The sequence below is a fragment of the Felis catus genome, chromosome B4 (assembly GCF_018350175.1).
Source record: "Felis catus isolate Fca126 chromosome B4, F.catus_Fca126_mat1.0, whole genome shotgun sequence".
NCBI lineage: Eukaryota > Metazoa > Chordata > Mammalia > Carnivora > Felidae > Felis > Felis catus.
Genome location: NC_058374.1, coordinates 51,032,817 through 51,054,815, shown reverse-complemented (window position 1 = coordinate 51,054,815; position 21,999 = coordinate 51,032,817). Strand labels below are relative to the sequence as shown.

Genomic DNA, 21,999 nt, shown 5'->3' with positions numbered 1-21,999 from the left:
TCACAATGACTCTAAACCCATATCTTTCTATAATAACACTGAATGTCAATGGACTAAATGCACCAACCAAAAGACATAGGGTATCACAATGGATACAAAAGCAAGACCCATCTATTTGCTATGTACAAGAGACTCATTTTAGACATGAGGACACCTTCAGATTGAGAGTAAGGGGATGGAGAACTATTTATCATTCCACTGGAAGTCAAAAGAAAGCTGGAGTAGCCATACTTACATCAGACAAACTAGACTTTAAATTAAAGGCTGTAACAAGAGATGAAGAAGGGCATTGTATAATAATCACAGGGTCTATCCATCATGAAGAGCTAACAATTACAGATGTCTATGCGCCGAATACAGGAGCCCCCAAATATATAAAACAATTACTCACAAACATAAGCAACCTTATTGATAAAAATGTGGCAATTTAACACTCTACTTACAGAAATGGATAGATCATCTAGACACATGGCCAATAAAGAAACAAGGGCCCTAAATGATACATTGGATCAGATGGACTTGACAGATATATTTAGAACTCTGCATCCCAAAGCAACAGAATATACTTTCTTCTTGAGTGCACGTGGAACATTCTCCAAGATAGATCACATACTGGGTCACAAAACAGCCCTTCATAAGTATACAAGAATTGACATCATACCATGCATACTTTCAGACCACAATGCTATGAAGCTTGAAATCAACCACAGAAAAAAGTCTGAGAAACCTCCAAAAGCATGGAGGTTAAATAACACCCTACTAAAGAATGAGTGGGTCAACCAGACAATTAGAGAAGAAATTAAAAAATATATGGAAACAAACGAAAATGAAAATACAACATTCCAAACACTTTGGGATGCAGCAAAGGCAGTCCTGAGAGGAAAATACATTGCAATCCAGGCCTATCTCAAGAAACAAGAAAAATCCCAAATACAAAATCTAACAGCATACCTAAAGGCAATAGAAGCAGAACAGCAAAGGCAGCCTAAACCCAACTGACGAAGAGAAATAAAGATCAGAGCAGAAATAAACAATATAGAATATAAAAAAAACTGTAGAGCAGATCAACAAAACCAAGAGTTGGTTTTTTGAAAAAATAAACAAAACTGATAAACCTCTAGCCAGGCTTCTCAAAAACAAAAAGGAGATGACCCAAATAGATAAAATCATGAGTGAAAATGGAATTATTACAACCAATCCCTCAGAGATACAAGCAATTATCAGGGAATACTATGAAAAATTATATGCCAACAAACTGGACAACCTGGAAGAAATGGACAAATTCCTAAACACCCACACACTTCCAAAACTCAATCAGGAGGAAACAGAAAGCTTGAAAAGACCCATAACCAGCGAAGAAATTGAATCAGTTATCAAAATTCTCACAACAAATAAGAGTCCAGGACCAGATGGCTTCCCAGGGGAGTTCTACCAGACGTTTAAAGCAGAGATAATACCTATCCTTCTCAAGCTGTTCCAAAAAATAGAAAGGGAAGGAAAACTTCCAGACTCATTCTACGAAGCCAGTATTACTTTGATTCCTAAACCAGACAGAGACCCAGTAAAAAAAGAGAACTACAGGCCAATATCTCTGATGAATATGGATGCAAAAATTCCCAATAAGATACTAGCAAATCGAATTCAACAGCTTATAAAAAGAATTATTCACCATGATCAAGTGGGATTCATTCCTGGGATGCAGGGCTGGTTCAACATTCCCAAATCAATCAACGTGATACATCACATTAATAAAAGAAAAGATAAGAACCATATGATCCTGTCAATCGATGCAGAAAAGGCATTCGACAAAATTCAGCAACGTTTCTTAATAAAAACCCTCAAGAAAGTCTGGATAGAAGGAAAATACGTAAAGATCATAAAAGCCATTTATGAAAAGCCCACAGCTAACATCATCCTCAATGGGGAAAAACTGAGAGCTTTTTCCCTGAGATCAGGAACACAACAGGGATGCCTACTCTCACCGCTGTTGTTTAACATAGTGTTGGAAGTTCTAGCATCAACAATCAGACAACAAAAGGAAATCAAAGGCATCAGAATTGGCAAAGATGAAGTCAAGCTTTCACTTTTTGCAGATGACATGATTTTATACATGGAAAATCCGATAGACTCCACCAAAAGTCTGCTAGAACGGATACATGAATTTAGCAAAGTGGCAGGATACAAAAACAATGTACAGAAATCAGTTGCATTCTTATACACTAATAATGAAGCAACAGAAAGACAAATAAAGAAACTGATCCCATTCTCAATTGCACCAAGAAGCATAAAATACCTAGGAATAAATCTAGCCAAAGATGTACAAGATCTGTATGCTGAAAACTATAGAAAGCTTATGAAGTAAATTGAAGAAAATATAAAGAAATGGAAAAACATTACGTGCTCATGGATTGGAAGAATAAATATTGTCAAAATGTCAATACTACCCAAAGCAATCTACACATTCAATGCAATCCCAATCAAAATTGCACCAGCATTCTTCTCGAAACTAGAACAAGCAATCCTAAAATTCATATGGAACCACAAAAGGCCCCGAATAGCCAAAGTAATTTTGAAGAAGACCAAAGCAGGAGGTATCACAATCCCAGACTTTAGCCTCTACTACAAATCTGTAATCATCAAGACAGCATGGTATTGGCACAAAAACAGACACATCAACCAATGGAATAGAATAGAAACCCCAGAACCAGACCCACAAATGTATGGCCGACTAATCTTTGACAAAGCAGGAAAGAACATCCAATGGAAAAAAGTCTCTTTAACAAATGGTGCTGGGAGAACTGGACAGCAACATGCAGATTGAAACTAGACCACTTTCTCGCACCATTTACAAAAATAAACTCAAAATGGATAAAGGACCTGAATGTGAGACAGGAAACCATCAAAACCCTAGAGGAGAAAGCAGGAAAAGACCTCTCTGACCTCAGCCATAGCAATTTCTTACTTGACACATCCCCAAAGGCAAGGGAATTAAAAGCAAAAATGGGGGCGCCTGGGTGGCACAGTCGGTTAAGCGTCCGACTTCAGCCAGGTCACGATCTCCCAGTCCGTGAGTTCGAGCCCCGCGTCAGGCTCAAGGCTGATGGCTCAGAGCCTGGAGCCTGTTTCCGATTCTGTGTCTCCCTCTCTCTCTGCCCCTCCCCCGTTCATGCTCTGTCTCTCTCTGTCCCAAAAATAAATAAACGTTGAAAAAAAATTAAAAAAAAAAAAAGCAAAAATGAACTACTGGGACCTTATGAAGATAAAAAGCTTCTGCACTGCAAAGGAAACAACCAACAAAACTAAAAGGCAACCAACGGAATCGGAAAAGATATTTGCAAATGACATATCGGACAAAGGGCTAGTATCCAAAATCTATAAAGAGCTCACCAAACTCCACACCCGAAAAACAAATAACCCAGTGAAGAAATGGGCAGAAAACATGAATAGACACTTGTCTAAAAAAGACATCCGGATGGCCAACAGGCACATGAAAAGATGCTCAACGTCGCTCCTCATCAGGGAAATACAAATCAAAACCACACTCAGATATCACCTCACGCCAGTCAGAGTGGCCAAAATGAACAAATCAGGAGACTATAGATGCTGGAGAGGATGTGGAGAAACGGGAACCCTCTTGCACTGTTGGTGGGAATGCAAATTGGTGCAGCCACTCTGGAAAACAGTGTGGAAGTTCCTCAAAAAATTAAAAATAGACCTACCCTATGACCCAGCAGTAGCACTGCTAGGAATTTACCCAAGGGATACAGGAGTACTGATACATAGGGGCACTTGTACCCCAATGTTTATAGCAGCATTCTCAACAATAGCCAAATTATGGGAAGAGCCTAAATGTCCATCAACTGATGAATGGATAAAGAAATTGTGGTTTACATACACAATGGAATACTACATGGCAATGAGAAAGAATGAAATATGGCCTTTTGTAGCAACGTGGATGGAACTGGAGAGTGTGATGCTAAGTGAAATAAGCCATAGAGAGAAAGACAGATACCATATGTTTTCACTCTTATGTGGATCCTGAGAAACTTAACAGAAACCCATGGGGGAGGGGAAGAAAAAAAAAGAGGTTAGAGTGGGAGAGAGCCAAAGCATAAGAGACTCTTAAAAACTGAGAACAAACTGAGAGTTAATGGGGGTGGGAGGGAGAGGAGGGTGGGTGATGGGTATTGAGGAGGGCACCTTTTGGGATGAGCACTGGGTGTTGTGTGGAAACCAATTTGACAATAAATTTCATATTTTGAAAAAAATAAAAATAAATAAAAAATAAAATAAAAATGAATAAAAGTTTGTAGCTTCACAATTTACATTTAAGCCTCTGATTCACTTTGAATTAATTTTTTTATAAAGCATAAGGTTTACTATCTTCTAGACTTTTGAACATCTTGTTTCATCTATCCATATCATTCCCTTGACTTTATTCCTGCCTAATGTCTACTTGTCTTTCCAGAATCAGTTTTGCAACCATTTCTCCAGAAAGCCTTCTATGAATCTCTAAATCTTTAAATCTCTAAATCAGGATTAGATGCTACTTACATGTGATTTACATCCTCCATTATTACTCCCATTATAATTTATATTATGAAATAATAAATTATTATATAGTTTACATGCCTTTACTGTGTTGTAAGATCTTTGAGGAAAGGGAACATCTCTGTCTTGTTCTTTTATCCCCAGTGCTTCACACAGTAGTACTCAGTAAATATTTGTTGAATGAATAGGTGAATGAAGGTGCCTGGTCCTTACACATATCAAAGAATTGCAAATAGATATTTGTGGTTGCCTACTAGTCCCAACCTTCATCAAATAAACCCCATACTTGCTCAATCTTCACTACGACCATCATTTCAAATACTGCAGAGGATATGCATAAATGATCCAGAGCCATCAATAACAGTACAATATATTTTCAACATCTACCACCAAATTACACTCTAAACTATTTCTAGATTTACTGTATTGCCCTTTCTTAACTTTACCGAAGTAGCAACAGAAGTGGAAAATAAATTTTATAGACACTGTACTACTTCACTCTGCTTATCTTTTGTGTTTCTTTCAAAATAAAAGATCTTTGGTAATAAAAGTCAAAGCCATTTTGACATTTTGAGCGCAACTCCCTTGAATCTATCTCTTTTAAAGGAGTTTAGGAAAATTGAGCTCCACTGTTGACTAGTTTCAATAAAATACTTCTATCTGTCAGGAATTCATAATTTTTCTGCTTAATGGTCATCCAGGTAAATAGTATAGAGTTTGCAGTTGTCTTTAACTGATCAATCTTTATTTACACATTCTATCATTTAGTTAGTGTATAAATCAGGGTATGTTATCTGGGGAAATTCTATTCAAAAAGCTAGGCAAAAATGAAATTTGTTTAACATGGATGGAAGGTCAAAGGATGGTATTACTTTTATGAACTGGTGATTCAGAGATCCAAATAATGACATTGGTCATTCTCTCTGTGTCTCTCTGTTTCTCTCTTGAGATTGCTTGCACAAGTTCACTTCCACTTCTAAAACTGCCTTTCTCTATTTAACTTTGTTTTTAGACACATTCTGCCTATGAGACACTAAATCAGTGTCCACTTCTTAAATCAGTATATATGTCTAAGCCCTTAATTAAAAAAAAATCATCAGCTGAAACACATTTGAGCAGATCCACATAAAGACTGACATTAAAGAAAATTTTGAGAGTTGCATGCATATCCAATTCAATCCAAACAATTCATTATATTTAAATAGCGTATTGTTATTAACCTGAGCTTAGTACATTAGTAATAACAATTATTGATAGGACATAATAAAGCAAAATTAGGCTCTAGCTTTTAAGATGCTCAATTATGTCATATATTTAGAATGTAAATTAAATAAATAGACCTATCATCCCAATTTATTCCATTGTTCATTTAATTAAAAGGAATATTGTCATCTCTGGGATTGCACATGGAATTGGAAATACACAGTCCCCTTTCTATATTAATATCACTGCCTGTATAGAATTCCCATTTCTAACACCTCAGCTATTGATTAATTTATAGATATACTGAGTAGCAAACTGCAAAAGAGGCAAGTAAATTACAAGCCAAATTAAACTATCCCAATAATTCAGAAAGACAAACTAAAGGTGTTTAATATTTTCTAAATGTTTTTGAATCTAGTCAACATGATTTTTTCTATGCTATAGCACACAGAAAATGGATAGGCTTGACTTTCAATTCACTCCCTCCATTAAGTCAATCAGTTGGACAACACAATATCATTAAAAGTGAGAGACCCCAAATCTAAGCCACAAACCTAGGAAAAGCCTCAGGTGCTGACAGATTTCCCATCAATTCTTATAAAACCTGATTGTGGCAATTATCTCTAACATCAGAGAGTCTTTTCAGAATTTTTTAAGACCAGAATTATGTCTCAGAACATGAAAACTCCCTTGATCCCATAATCCTTAAAAAGATGACAAGGTAAGGAACAATTGGGGGATTTTCATCCCTTTTGCTCTCCTGAATAGAGAGTACAAGATTGTTTCCAAGGTTTTAGCTACGCACCTCAATGATATCATTCCTGCCCTCATACACTAAGATTAGGAAGGATTCATCCTGGGTAGCTCTAAGAACATAATACCTGAAAAATATTTCCATTTAATCCATCAGTCACATCTCCCCAAAATCATAATACCAATGAATCACTAACTGTTTTTAAAAGGAAATAAATAAACTTAATAAAAAGCCATTGGGTGATCTTGTTCACCCCATTAGGTTGATCTGCTCATAGAAAAGATTTAAATCTCTAATTTGCTCATTATGCTTCAATGCTCATCTTACTTCCAGCCAAATTACCACAGCTCTCTTGCCATCTGGTCATCATTCAACTGTTGTTTTTCTGGTGTCAGGGAAATTTTAAACACACAGAAAAAAAGGCCCTAAGGGATTCTGGAATGGTTAGTGTTCATGCTAAACTCAGATTTCTAAACTTAAAAAAAAAAAAAAAAGTAGAGTGGAGAGATTTGGAATGCTGACCACTGCAATCCTTTTTATTATGAAGAGCTATGATCTTATCATTGTAGCCTACAGTTTGGGTCAGGATTATTTAAACAATAATACCTATATCATGAATGGAACTTATTGATTACAACCACCAATAAAATACCCAGTATTAACTCATTTAACCATTCCTTTACTTAATAACCAGTTATAGACTGCTTACCATGACACAGAGTAAGGCATTAGAGATATAAAGAGGAATGAAACACAATTCTGCTTATGAACTACTGAGGAAGATAAGCAAAGATTTAAGTCATTACAACTAAGTGACAGTAGGTGACAATTAGAGCCATTATTTCAAAAAAGTATATTTTTCATATCTATTACCTCTAAGAGTATTCAGGACCCCAGTCATCCAACTGGTTAATGGAGAATCAAAAAACTGCATATAGAAACATCAGCTGAGATAAATTCACTTGAGAACTCACTCATCTACAACCCATATAGCTGATAAGAGCTATTTCTTCTGTAGCCTAAAAATAGACTCAATCGGGGCGCCTGGGTGGCGCAGTCGGTTAAGCGTCCGACTTCAGCCAGGTCACCATCTCGCAGTCCGTGAGTTCGAGCCCCGCCTCAGGCTCTGGGCTGATGGCTTGGAGCCTGGAGCCTGTTTCCGATTCTGTGTCTCCCTCTCTCTCTGCCCCTCCCCCGTTCATGCTCTGTCTCTCTCTGTCCCAAAAATAAATAAAAACGCTGAAAAAAAATTAAAAAAAATAATAAAATAAAAATACTCAATTGTTTCATTATGTTTTTGGTCTATATGGAGAGGACATCTCTCTCTGAGCTGATCTACTTAAGTATCTCTAACAGTGACATACCTACATAGATTACAAAACTATTTATTAGGAAAACGTGTGTTAATTAGATTTTATAACCATTTTTTTCCTACCCCATGCCTCCTTTACCACAATAAACTTGAATCAAGAAACGTAAGGAAGATAAGATTTCCCCCAAAGGCAAAAAACTAGATAGAATGCTCAAGGAAATTTCAGTCTGAGCTGGAAGGATACAGAGATCATTATAGAAATGCTAGTGGAATAAAAGCTGACTGATGAATATAGGGAAGACAAGCATGGTTGGTTAGTCCCACTGATCAATGTTAGGGAAGGTATTTGGTTGAATAGTACATTAATTAATGGAAGATTTGATGCAAACAGTTTTCTGTAAGGTTGTTGACCAGCGTAAGTCTTAATGCTCAAGATTTGGTATAAATAGGTGCCTATTTAACAAGAAATTATGGTTCCCCAAATCTGTAACCTGTATGCAAATGGCCTAATAAACAGCTTTATGTTTACTATCCAGCTATTTTTTTCTGAAATATTCTTTGCTTAAAGTTGTTATTTTTTATAAGATACTCTTTTTCTAATTTTTTTCTATATTCCTCTCTATCCCTATCAACTTCTTAGCTGTCAATACTAGGCCCTGTATAATTTGGCTTCAAATTTTCTGTCCAGCCTGCCTCCTCTTTTTACTGTAAATACTCACTATAACCTTACCAAACTTATGATTCTCTGAACTCAAATATTATTTAATATTTTATAAACAGTAGTTTTCTGCCAGATATATCCTCTCATGACATTTTTGTCCATTCATTTTCTTCACACTGAAGATAATGTATTATACCACATAGGAAGCTTTTAACACATTTTCTCTTCCTAAAGAAAATCTTCCTCTCCCTTATAAAGATACCAGCATGTATATTTAGGGTGCTGCTTGCTATTGTAGGAAACAAATCACAAGATTTCAGTGGCATAATATAGTAAATGTTCTTTCTTATGTCATCTGTCAAATGCAGATGTTCTTGAACAGCTGGCAGTTTGCCTTCCATTATGTAGCTCCTTCTTTTGTGTAGCTTCATTATCCCATATGGTCTTGTAGTTCTTTGCAACCAGGGAATGAGGAAAAATAGAGTGGAGATTTTCACCCATTTCTTAAAATCCCTGATTCATAAGTGACACTCTCAGTTTCTATCTCATTCCATTAATCATAACTAGTCATAGAACTACACGTGTGTGCAAACAAAACTGGAAGATGCAGCTCCTGTTTGGACATTCATCTTCCAGTGACAACTCCACACTATGGAAGGAGAACATGAGCATTCATGTGGTCTCCACCACACCAGTGTAATAATACCTTCCCCTCTCGTCATTCCTATGACATTCAGCAATTAATAATTGTGTTATTAACTCTAAGTATATTATTATTTATATTATGTTATATTATTTACTATATGATAATTGTCTCATTAATATTAATATGTTACTAGCTAAAAATTTTTGATCACTTATTACAGGACAGAAATTATATCAAGCTTAATCATTCCTCACTTTCATTTTATAGAGTAGGCATTCCATTAGCTTTATTTTAACAACAAGAAAGTGATGGCTTAAGAGGCTCAGGTCACTTGCTAGAGGTCATACTTAGCAACTGCATTTCTGAGCTTTTAATACAAGTACTATGACTCAATAGTTCATATTCTTGTGTTATCGTTTATGAATCTCTGTTGCCTCGCTTCCTTCCTAGACCATAAGTTTTTTGACAGTAGTTGTGATTAAATCCTCTTTGTTTCATAGCTCCCTGCTCTATGACTGGCCCATAATAAGGACTCTAAACATTTTCAATTAATGCAGAGGGACGAAAATGCCTATTTCAGTAAGAGTTAGGAATATGTAGAAAAATTTGAGAATACAGAAAAAGGCAGCCATGTATAGAGGCTGAGGGTAGAAAGGAGGCAGTTAAAATGGAGAGAATGATATTACAAAAGTTCAAATTGGAGACAGAATGTGCTATAATTGAAAATTTTGAATATTAATGAAACCAGGCAAGAAATGTAGTATTAAAAGAGATATATGTAAAAGTTGGTGATCAATAAGATGTGAGAAGTGAGAAAATGAGAAGAAGCAAAGATCGAACAACCAAGTTAAGAGTACAATTAACCAAGACAGAAAAAAATAGGAAAGTGGAAAGTTTCTTTGAGTTAGATAATGTTTTTAATTTGGGATATACTTTTTACTGAGATATACTGATTAATAGGTTATATAGACATTAAGTTCACCAAAGGAAGCCATTTATCTGTGTATAAGCAAGTAGTTGAAAATTTAAAAGTAGATGCCATTGCCTAAAAACAACTCTGGGAGGTAGGAACATTTATAAATAAATGATAAGAGACAAGTTAGTAAAAAAAACAAGAACAGTAAAAGAGTTAGGAATACACCTATAGTAGTTGAAGTTACAACGAGAAATAAAAAACAGTATTGAAAATTATCCAAATTTCTCTAAGGATTTGAACACATATGGGAAACTTTAGTGTGGTAACTATACACAGATACATGAATGAAAGAGCAATAGCTTAAAGTAGGAAATCATGGATATATTTTCAAAGTGAAAGAAAAAAATGGAGTAGCTGGATGGTACCAAGGGAATGGGAAGATATATATTAAAAACAAACAAACAGGGGTGCCTGGGTGGCGCAGTTGGTTAAGCGTCCGACTTCAGCCAGGTCACGATCTCACGGTCCGTGAGTTCGAGCCCCGCGTCGGGCTCTGGACTGATGGCTCAGACCTGGAGTCTGTTTCCGATTCTGTGTCTCCCTCTCTCTCTGCCCCTCCCCCGTTCATGCTCTGTCTCTCTCTGTCCCAAAAATAAATAAACGTTGAAAAAAAATTAAAAAAAAAAAAACAAAAAAAAAACCACAGAACACCCAGAGATAACTAGAACAAGATTTGGACACAAGAAGCTCTTGTTTTTTATTCCATTATAATCTAGGAGGAAGTAGATAGACACAAGTCTTCATACTCTATGCTTGGAAATAGAATGGTTGGGGCATTGTGAAAGGTAGTTTCAATTTTTTTCTCTTTTCTCTTTCAGTAACAAAATTTGCTAAGTAAGGTGGTGTGTCATAAGAGATTGAAGCAAATTATGGGGGATTAAAGAAACCAAAATAGATTTGATGAACAAGAAAGAAATATAGTCACTACTCAATTTTTAGTTTTCAATTCTCAGCACAAATTCTACTGCATCAAAATCTGTTTCTCATTGCTAGGGTTATCATAACAAAGTAACACAAACTGAGTGATTTAAGCAACAGAAATTTATTATCTCACAGTTTTGGAGGCTCTAAGTCCAAGATCAAGGTGTTGGTTGAGTTGGTTGCTTCTAAGAACTGTGAGGAAGGATCAGTTCTATGCCTCTCCCCTAGCTGCACCCTGATATCTGGCTTTATTTTCTCATGGTGTTGTTCCTGTGTACATGTCTGCGTCCAAATTTCCCTTTTTATAGGAATAACAGTCAGATTAGGGGCCCATCTCATTCCCTAATTACTTAATTACATCTGCAGTGACCCTAGAGGGGGTTAGGTTAGGGCTTTAACATGAATTTGAGGAGACACAATTCAGTAACAGAACCTAACCATGGTGTGTTGTGATAGCAACTATGAGAAAAGCATTTACTTCGTCTAAAGTAAAAAAAAAAAATTGTCTTTATGTTACTTTTAATCACTTGAGACATGAAAATTTAATCAAAATACGACTTAACTGTTCTCACATCAAGAATTCCTGATACAAAGGCCAGTTTCAATTTTCACCATACTCAACTTTACTGTGCCAGTTGACATTCCACTTTTTGAAACCCTATTTTTCCCACTTACAAGATAATCACATCATTCCTCTCATTCCTCTTTTATTTCTTTTGCTTAGACCTCATGGGGGAATTTTTTTTTCTTCTAAATCTTGAAATATACCCAAATAGTTTGCTGAAAATCCATAGATTTATTTATTTATTTTCAATTCTGTAGACTCCAACATCTTTATCTCTAGGCAAACTAATTTCTAAGTTCCAAATTGTCTTTCCTAATTTCATATCAGTAAAATTTACTGTTTAAAACTGAACTCAGAATTATCTCTTCTGATATCATCTTCCCACCACCCCTCAACAAGAAAACATCCACATTAAAATATAATTTTCCTGTTGGTTTTAACAACACTGGCATTCTTTAAGTTTCTCACATCTGAAACATCAGATATCTTCATTTCTCATTCTCCATAATCTAATTCATTGTCAGGCAAAATAAATCCTACCCCCATAATCTATAACATCTTCCTACACTTCGTACTAATCCCCATTGTAATTGAGATCCTGATTATTCCTTATACATATTACTAAAATAACTTCTTCCTGAGTCTACTTATTTCCTAATATTAACTATTACTTCTTAAATTGAGACCAGATTCAAGATCCTAAGAACATATTAAATCATACTTCTGCTCATAAGTATCCAATGACTTCACATTAGATTCTGCATTTAGATTATTTTTATCAATAATTGTTTCATTAGCTACATTCTATTGCCTTGTATTTTATGCCTGGCATTTATTTAATTTCAGCACAATCCTATGAAGTTGAATGTGTGTGTTTACATTTTAAAGATGTTAAAGAAGATAATTAATTTCCCCCAAGGTTCTACATTTATTCATGCATTTAAAAAGGTTTATGTAGCACTTACTTGGTGTTGGGTCTTGTGACTAGCACTGAGATTTCAATGATAAAAAGACAAACATTTTCTTGGAGCTTAACAGTCTACTGGGAGAGACAGGAAATTAGTGTACCCAAATTAAGTAAAATGATTATAAATTTGTTTAAGATCTATGAAGAAAAAAAAGTGATAGTAATGTTGGTAGCAATATGGAAAATGATACATTAAAGAAGGTGATCAGGGAATCACTCTGAACGAGTGATAAACAGTATAGAGCCTAAAAAGTGAAACACAGCATGCCATGTGAGCTTTTGAGAGAAAGAATCTTCCATGCGAAGCAAACATATACAAACTCTGCCATTACAAATGTCCTTGCATTTGATATTAGAGGAAATGAGAGAATGACATGTCTGAAGCATAGTAAAAATAGGTAAAGTTGGAAATAGAGCCAAATTCTGCAGAGTTTAGTGGTCAATGGCAATTTGTCAGAATATAATAGAAATTAAAAGTCTATGCTACTTATGTACCATGATGGAGGTGTTAGCTAATGCTACAGTCATTAATGATATTGCAATATATAAATCCATCAAATCAACACGTACACCTTAAACTTACACAACATTGTATGCCCATTATATCTAAGTTCAAAGAAAATCAATGCTAAATGCAAGGCAGTCACTGAATGGTTTTAAAAGGGGGTCTGAAATGATCCATTACATATATCAAGAATGTCATTTCTGTTGCTGGGTGGAGAATGGATTTGGAGAAGGGAAAGAGTAAAACTGGAATCTAAGCAATGGTTTATAGAAATAATGGCAGCCTGGACTAGAGTGGTGAGGCAACTATTGTAGGTTAACACCCAGCTTCATCTCTGACCCCTTTCATGGCTTCCTTTACATAGATGAGCCTTTGGAGGAACTACATTTTCTTGGATCCTTACCATCAGAGTTCTAACACTGATTGTTTAATGAGAAATACTTATACAAAATTTAGAAGACAAAGGTAAGAATGTTAATTCTTTTTAGAAAAGCAATGATGGCAGGCTAGGACAGAATTCATCAGTGGCAATGGTAAAACTAATATAGCCTTCATAGGGTGACTGATTTTTTTGAAGCTTCCACAGAATCTATAGTCATTTGTTTCCAGTGTGGGCTGTGGGCATCTACGGTTTTAGCAACAGGGTTGGACATTCAACCTCAGTACCCATGTGAGCTTTACTTGTGTTCTTATAGCTTTTAAAACTTTTTGTCCTAATTTTTGATATTGAATTATTTCACAGATTGAACACTGACTAATTCAGATGTTAATGGCAGACCAGAAAGAACTGTCAATGTATTTTATAGTTTTATTAGATGTAAAAATTCACTGTATTTCCTGACTTTAATAGATGTGCAAGATGAAAAAAAAGAATGACATCTAAGATGCTTACTGACGCAGTTGGAAGGACAGATTATCTATTTATAGATATGGAGGATTAGGTTTCACAAAGGTATCAGAGAGAAGAGTTAAGATTCAGTTTGTTTTGCTTTTTGTATCCCCCCAGATGTTCAGACAAGGTGTAAAATAAGCGATTGTATAACCAGACATTTGAAGAGGCAAATTAATAAGTGACCACACCAGAAAAAATAAACATAATAGTGGAAGGGTACCAGACTGTTTACTACATTCAAAGAAACAAGAGTCAAGCCTGAGAAAGTTAGCATGAAGTAGCAAAGTGTAAATCTGACATAAGCAATTAAAATAATTATAATGACTGCAAGAGTTGAAATTAAGAATTAATTGAAGCATTAAACAAAGGTTGGGTAAGGTTAAAGAGAGAATTCAAATGTTTGTAATTAAGTTTGAAGAGAAAGAAATGGAACCTACTAGGAGAGAGACTATGTGCTAGAGAACAGAGACAGAAGGTATAATATATTTAGGCAAAACTTCCAAAGAAGAGTAAAGAGAGAAAAGGACAGAGACCATATCTGAAGAGATGATTATGGATAGTTTTCCAAAACTGATAAATGTACACCAATCCACAGTGTTAAAAAGCTCAAGAAATTATATGACTTAAAAAAATATATCAACATAGTAAAATTATACAACACCCTCCAAAACCAGTAAAAGATATATAAAAGGCATCCAGAAGGGGAAAGAGTTAAAGTACCGAAAGAAAATAGCTGCCAATCTAGAACATTTTAATGGGCAAAATTATCCTTAAAGAATGAAAGTATGCACTTTTCATACAAATAATAACTGAAAGAACTTACTGTCAGCACACTAATACTAAAGGAAATACAAAAGAATGTTATTTAGGCAGAAAGAAAATGATCTTAGAGGAAAACTCATAGATGAAGTAAGAAATAAAATATTTTAAATCCATTTGTACATATTCTATATAGAATATATATTTGCATATTTTAACGAATTGGTAAAACATGTTGCACTACATTTTTTTATTTTATATATAATTGTTTATAATTTTATTTATATAAATACATATTTTATACAAATTTATTTATATATTTATTCATATTTATTTATATACACATAAATATTATGTGTGTGTTTATGATTATATTTTATATAACTTTATACATATATTTTATTTTATTATGTTTTTTTTTGTTTTCTATTTTTTTTTATGTTTTCTAATGGCTTAAGGCTGGAATTATAACCGGGATCAGAATCAACCTGAGGGCTTCTAAAGAAGGGGTTGTTCTCAAACTAGAAATTTGTTAATGCTAAAATCTATCATGACTCATCTGTGATGACTCAGCTACCTAAGTGCCAATTGGAAATCTTAGGAAAATAATAATATTTTACAATACTAGAAGTTTTACCAATAAATTCAAATACCAAGCATAGCCAAATTTATTTTGTTACCAAATGCTGCTGACTAAACAGTCATTATAAAGAAGGTATTATACACTTCTTTCCTACCATGAAGAAGCATCTCAACACATGGTAAGCAAAGATATACTAATTGGTAGGAGTTGATGCAGAATAAAACCTGAACGAGGTATATTAAAAACTCCTGGAAAACTCTCATAAATACCCATTGAATGATATACAACAGGTACTTTTCTAGAAATTGAACCAGTGGGAACTTAAGACATTGTAAATTAAATATTTACACCCATTGAACTTAAATTTTTTTAGAATATTCACTTTCTCCATGTTCACTGCTAGATGAATAATACATTCTTCACATTTATTCTAGAATGATTTTTTTATTACTTCATTTTAAATGTATTTATTTTTGAGACAGAGAGAGAGAGAGAGAGAGAGAGAGAGAGAGAGCGCGCGCATGAGTGAGAGCAGGGGAGGGGCAGACATAGGAAGACACAGAATCTGAAGCAGGCCCCAGGCTCGGAGCTGTCAGCACAGAGCCCGATGTGGGGCTCAAACTCACAAACTGCGGAATAGTGACCTAAGGTGAACTTGGATGTTTAACTGACTGAGTCACCTAGGCACCTCCCAGAATGATTTTTTTTTTTTTTTTAATATACGTCTAACCATGTCATGTCTTTTCCTAAAATCTTTTATCTCCATTGTGACACAGAAAACTTTAAGCTCTCTACAATAGGAAAAAAATCAATTTTATTTTCCAATTCCCTGAATCCCCATCTCTTACTACAGATTTGTAGGATTTCATGTTTAGGCACAATGAAGTACTAATAGTTTCTAAAACCTTTCTTATTCCCTTCTGCCTCCCTTGCACTTTTGCATAGATTTATCTATATTTAATCTCTCTTTCCACAATTTTATTTGGGGAACTCTAATTTCTTTAGTGTTGTGCTAAATATAGTACTTTCAATGAAGCTTTCTGTGACTTACCCAAGACTGCCCTCGTACATACTGCAAAAGTATATTGTTCATAGCTCATAACAATTTTCACTTTGCATGGCAATTTTCCATCTACCTCCAACATATGCCTGTTAATATATTAAGAGAAGGCATCATAATAGTGTTAAATAGCTATTAAATAAGTGGTTGAATTGGGAAAGAATATTGAAGACCAATATTAGACATCAGTATAAACTGAAAGGTATGATCAGGCTCCTGGTTTATATAGAAAGTCATTAAATTTAATTAATAAATTAAATTTATGAATTATTGGTCTATAATAACATCCAATATTTTGAATTTTAAAATGTATTTTTGGTTGAAGTCTGTATTTTTTACATCTTAAGTTTCTCATTATGCTCATGATTTCCTCTATTTTTCTCAGCATATGGAATAAAATTAGAAAATATCTTAATATACTGTATACATAGTATGCTATTAGTATAGTATTATGAAGTATGTCCACATACTATATATCTAATAAACTATATTTAATATATGTGTAACATATATAATATAGATGAAAAATAGTTTTCTAACATAGTTATATAGTAATTCTATCATATGTGTGTTTCAGATATGTTTCTAGGGATTGATACTTTTGACACTGTGACTGTTATTTTCTTTTTTTTTTTTTTGTAATTTCTGATTCGATGGCAGGCACTGTGTTATTATATTTTTGAGTCATGGGTTTCTTTATAACCAACTTACATTAAAACAATTCTCTAAATAGTTAACACTTTGTTCTGGCACAGAGTTGATTTATTTGAATTACTTGATCTTTAAAGCATACTTTTAAATATTATTAAGAGGATTCAGGACAACTTTATTCTAAGGCTAATTTTCACCACTCCCTATTATTGAGATTAGATACTTCTGAGGTCTTTACTGGATGCTTTGAGAATGAGCAGGTTTTCACAATGGCTATGAGAACACAAATAATTCCTGGTCATGTGTGGAGACAGTTCCATTTATTCCTCTTTGTGAACTTCAACAGTTTCTTTACATGCCTGTGCTGATAACTAGTCAGTTGAAAGTTCAAAGGAAAAACTTCCTATCCCTGTAGTACTCTCTCTATGCAGCCTTTACTTCTATGGTACTCAGGCTTATAAAATAAAGCAGGAAAGACACTCACTCTAAACTCCAAATTCTGGCTTCTCAACTGAGGGAGATGACTAGATTTTTCTTGGGGTTTTTTCTCTGTGTGCCACAGCTTGTAATGTGTCTCTACACTATAGACAGGACAGTTATAGGGTTTATCTCAAATAATTCTTTCTCTAAAGGATCAAACTCAATGTTGTTTGACTTCCAACGTCTATGCACTGCTGTTTGATGAAAGATACCAAGCTATAATTTCAAAAATATCAATATTCTCTAAGTAAAATAACAAAACCATACCTCATGTATACCCAACCATAAAGTATATTTTTTGAAAACCAAGGGCAAGTATAAATATCTTAAAAGGATTAGGGGTGACTGTGTGGCTCAGTGGGTTGGGCGTCCGACTTCAGCTCAGGTCATGATCCCGCGGTCGGTGAGTTCCAGCCCAGCGTTGGGCTCTGTGCTAACAGCTCAGAGCCAGGACCCTGCTTCTGATTCTGTGCCTCCCTCTCTCTGTGTCTTCCTCCCCCACTCACCTCTGTCTTACTCTCTCTCTCAAAAATAAATAAACATTAATTTTTTTTAATCTTAAAAGGATTCTATTAAAGATTCAGTAGATGCAATGAAGAATGAAGAGCAACAGAAAGGGTAATTGCATGGGTAAATTTCAAAGAATACTGGCATTACAGAAAAGTAAAACACCTATGCAAATTAAAATGCACAATAGCACTAGAAAATAATTTAACAGTAGGAATAAACAAAGTTATAGTACTCTAAGATCTATGAATTTTATCAAAATTAGTGAAAACATAATTGTATTAACCAACAAAAGGCCAAGGTTACATATTATATTATCTAGCTGAGCTGAAAATACTGTAAGAGAATTCAACTAGCAAGGCAATAGAAAAAATAAATAACATAACAAAATACTTAATTCTACAGAAATAAGAAAAGAGACAATAAGAAATTCAGGAGAGCTGGGAAAAATAGAAAGCCAATTATATATATATATAGTTTTTTAAATATTTATTTTTGAGAGGGAAAGAGAGGGGGGGGGAACAGGGGAGTAACAGAGAGTGATGGAGACAGATTCTGAATCTGAAGCAGGCTCCAGGCTCTGAGCTGTCAGCACAGAGCCTGATGTGGGGTTCAAACTCACGAACTGTGATCATGACCTGAGCCAAAGTCAGATGCTTAACTGAGAGCCACCTAGGCTCCCCAAGATAATAAAAGAAAAAAGTAAAACAAATAAAGCAATCCAAATAAAGGCAAAGTTTATCACACTAAATAAAAAAATTAAAAGCAATTGTGTTTTTTATAATAGACACTTCATAAATAAAAAATAAAGAACATGAAAATAAAACAATAGGAATATTGTATATAATACACATACTAAGCAAAAGAAGCTCAGTAACAGAACTTCTGCTTCACAAAGTAGACTTTAATCTGGGAGCATTGCTACAAATTAAGAAGGAAATTTTATTATACGAAAAATATTAAACCATGAAAATGTATGAAAAATTCTAAAAATGTAGAGTATCTAATAGTATAGTCTCAATTTATAAAGTAAAAAAAAAGGTATAAAAAGGAAAAACACACAAGCCCATAATTAAATATAATGAAGATTTTAACATATCTTTCTTGACAACTGATAAAAAAAAAAGAAAAAGAAAACTAAGGTTCTTGGGTAGCTCAGTCAGTTAAGTGTGCAAATCTTGATTTTGACCAAGGTTACGATTTCATAGTTCATATGAAAGGGTTTGAACCTTGGGTTGGGCTCTGTGCTGGCAGTGCAGAGCCTGCTTGGAATTCTCTCTTTCCCTTCCCTCTGTCCCTCCCCAGCTCACTCTCTCTTGCTCTGTCTAAAAATCAATAAACTTTTTTTTTTTAAAGCAGACAAAAATACTGAAGATTTGAGCAAAACTTTAAAAAGTTGGTATTGGAGGGGCACCTGGGTGGCTCAGTCGGTTAAGCGGCCGACTTCGGCTCAGGTCATGATCTCGTGGTCCGTGAGTTTGAGCCCCGCATCGGGCTCTGTGCTGACAGCTCAGAGCCTGGAGCCTGTTTCAGATTCTGTGTCTCCCTCTCTCTGACCCTCCCCTGTTCATGCTCTGTCTCTCTCTGTCTCAAAAATAAATAAACATTAAAAAAAATTTAAAAAAAAGTTGGTATTGGAGAACATCACCAAAAAGAAATAAAGAAGAAAAAGAAAGAAAGAAAGAAAGAAAGAAAGAAAGAAAGAAAGAAAGAAAGAAAGAAGAAAATGTTCATCTTTCCAAATATAAGTACAGTTACAAAATATATCATATACTGAAACATACAATATATGACAAAGGACTGAAATGATATAGATAATGTGTATTAGCCATACTAAATTTAACCTAGAAATTAAATGAAAAATAGGAAGATCCTGTATGTTCGGAAATTAAGAATATGAACTAATAATGCATGGGTCAAAAAGAGATGAATAGAGAATTAAAAATTTTTTCAACTAAATTTAATAACAATAGGGTATATAAAAATATGAGCTGCGATTATAGTAGTGCATCTAAAGAAACTAATAGCCTTTAATAAAAACATTAGAAAATATTTCAATAAGTTTAAATTAAAATAAGAATCTTTCAAAAAGTTCGAATTGCAATCTAAGCTAAAGAAAATAAGGTGAATAGAAATAATAAATTTAAGGTAATATATGAACAAAATCGGACAAACATAATAGAGAAAATCAATAAAAAGATGATTTTTTAGGGGCGCCTGGGTGGCGCAGTCGGTTAAGCGTCCGACTTCAGCCAGGTCATGATCTCGCGGTCCGTGAGTTCGAGCCCCGCGTCGGGCTCTGGGCTGATGGCTCAGAGCCTGGAGCCTGTTTCCGATTCTACGTCTCCCTCTCTCTCTGCCCCTCCCCCGTTCATGGTCTGTCTCTCTCTGTCCCAAAAATAAATAAACGTTGAAAAAAAAATTTAAAAAGATGATTTTTTAAATACTAATGAATCTAACATAGCACATTCGTCTCAAGACCAACCAAAAAGAAAATGAGAGACAAAGAGACCATGAGGAACAAATATATATATATACAGTATCACAACTGGAAAAGGGGATATCAATACAAATCTTATAGATATAAATGGATAATAAGATGGTTTTATAAGTTATTTGATAAATTTGAAATTTTAGATAAAATACGCAAATTTCTAGACAAAACCAAATTTCTGGACAAAACCAATTAAGACTTCTGAAAAAAGAAGACATTTGAATGGTAATAGAAGAGTAAAGAAACTAAATGAATAATTTAAAAATTTCCATTGATGTAACCTCCAAATACAGTTTATCTACCAGCAAATTCTTCCAAAGATTTAGTGAAGAAATCACATCAAAGTAACATAAACTTTTCCTGAGAATGGAAAAAGAAAAAAATACTCTCAAAATCATTTTATGAATCCAGAACAATTTTGATACTCACAAGGACATTAAGAAAAAGAAAAAATTCAAGCTAATGACTATAATATTACTACATTAATCTAGTGATATATAAAAAAAGCTTAAACATAATGTGACCGAGTTTAGCCTAGGAATGTAAGGTTGGCTTAACAATTGAAAAATAGTAAAATGTTCTATGTTAACAGTAAAAGAGAACACATTATGATCATCTTAGTTTATGCTAAAAAGCCAATTAAAAATTAACATCTATCCATACAAATATTCATAGCAAGACAGGGATTAAATAAAATTGGAAACCGTAACCATATATATTAATTTGATATATTATTTCTATATGAATTACATAACAAATATCTCAATAGTAGAATCTTGTAAATTTATACTCTGAAGTTGATAAAAATTCATGTATGCTTACCGTTACTATTTCAACATTTTACTAGAGTTGTTAGATTATAAGGCAAAATTAAATGAATAAATCAACAGATATATTAGATATGTAGAGATAGATACATAATACAGACTTTGAAGAAGAAAGCAGAAATGAAATTCTCATTGTAGGCAGAAACATACCTGAAGATACACAAATATTTACTTTATAAGGAAATAATTATAAAAGAGCAGGGAGGTATGAAGTATTCAACAATCTTTATGGACTATTACTTAATAATTTGTAAATGAATGAAGTTAGTGCTGCACCTCACATTTGAGGAAATAAATTCCAGATGGATTGGATATTTAAAATGTTAAATAACTATCATGCTAGTCTAGTTTCTGGTTCCACAAGTAAGGAACTTAGACACGACCATTACATGCTAACTAGTAAAAAGCTGAATAAACTGAAAAATCAAAAACTTTTCTTCAATACAGAATACAGAAGAGGACACAGCAAACCACTACCCCCATGATTGGAGAGATAGGAGAATATAGGGAGTCACAGCTTACCAGAGTAGAGATACACAAGTAGAAACTACCATAGGAAGTAATATCAGGTAGGAAAATTTGAACTGTAATTGAACTTAATTATACAAGACTCAGTGTGGACAAATCTAAGAGTTAAAAAGTTCAGGAGGTCCTAGTCAAGTGGATGTCCTTAAAATATTATAAG

The 21,999-nt window shown here is 34.2% G+C and overlaps 1 long non-coding RNA gene across 2 annotated transcripts in view; it reads right to left on the bottom strand.

Annotated features, from left to right (window-relative positions):
- LOC123386546 overlaps nucleotides 1-21,999 on the bottom strand; it is a 441,703-nt gene that overhangs the window by 67,082 nt on the left and 352,622 nt on the right. The window lies entirely within an intron of this gene.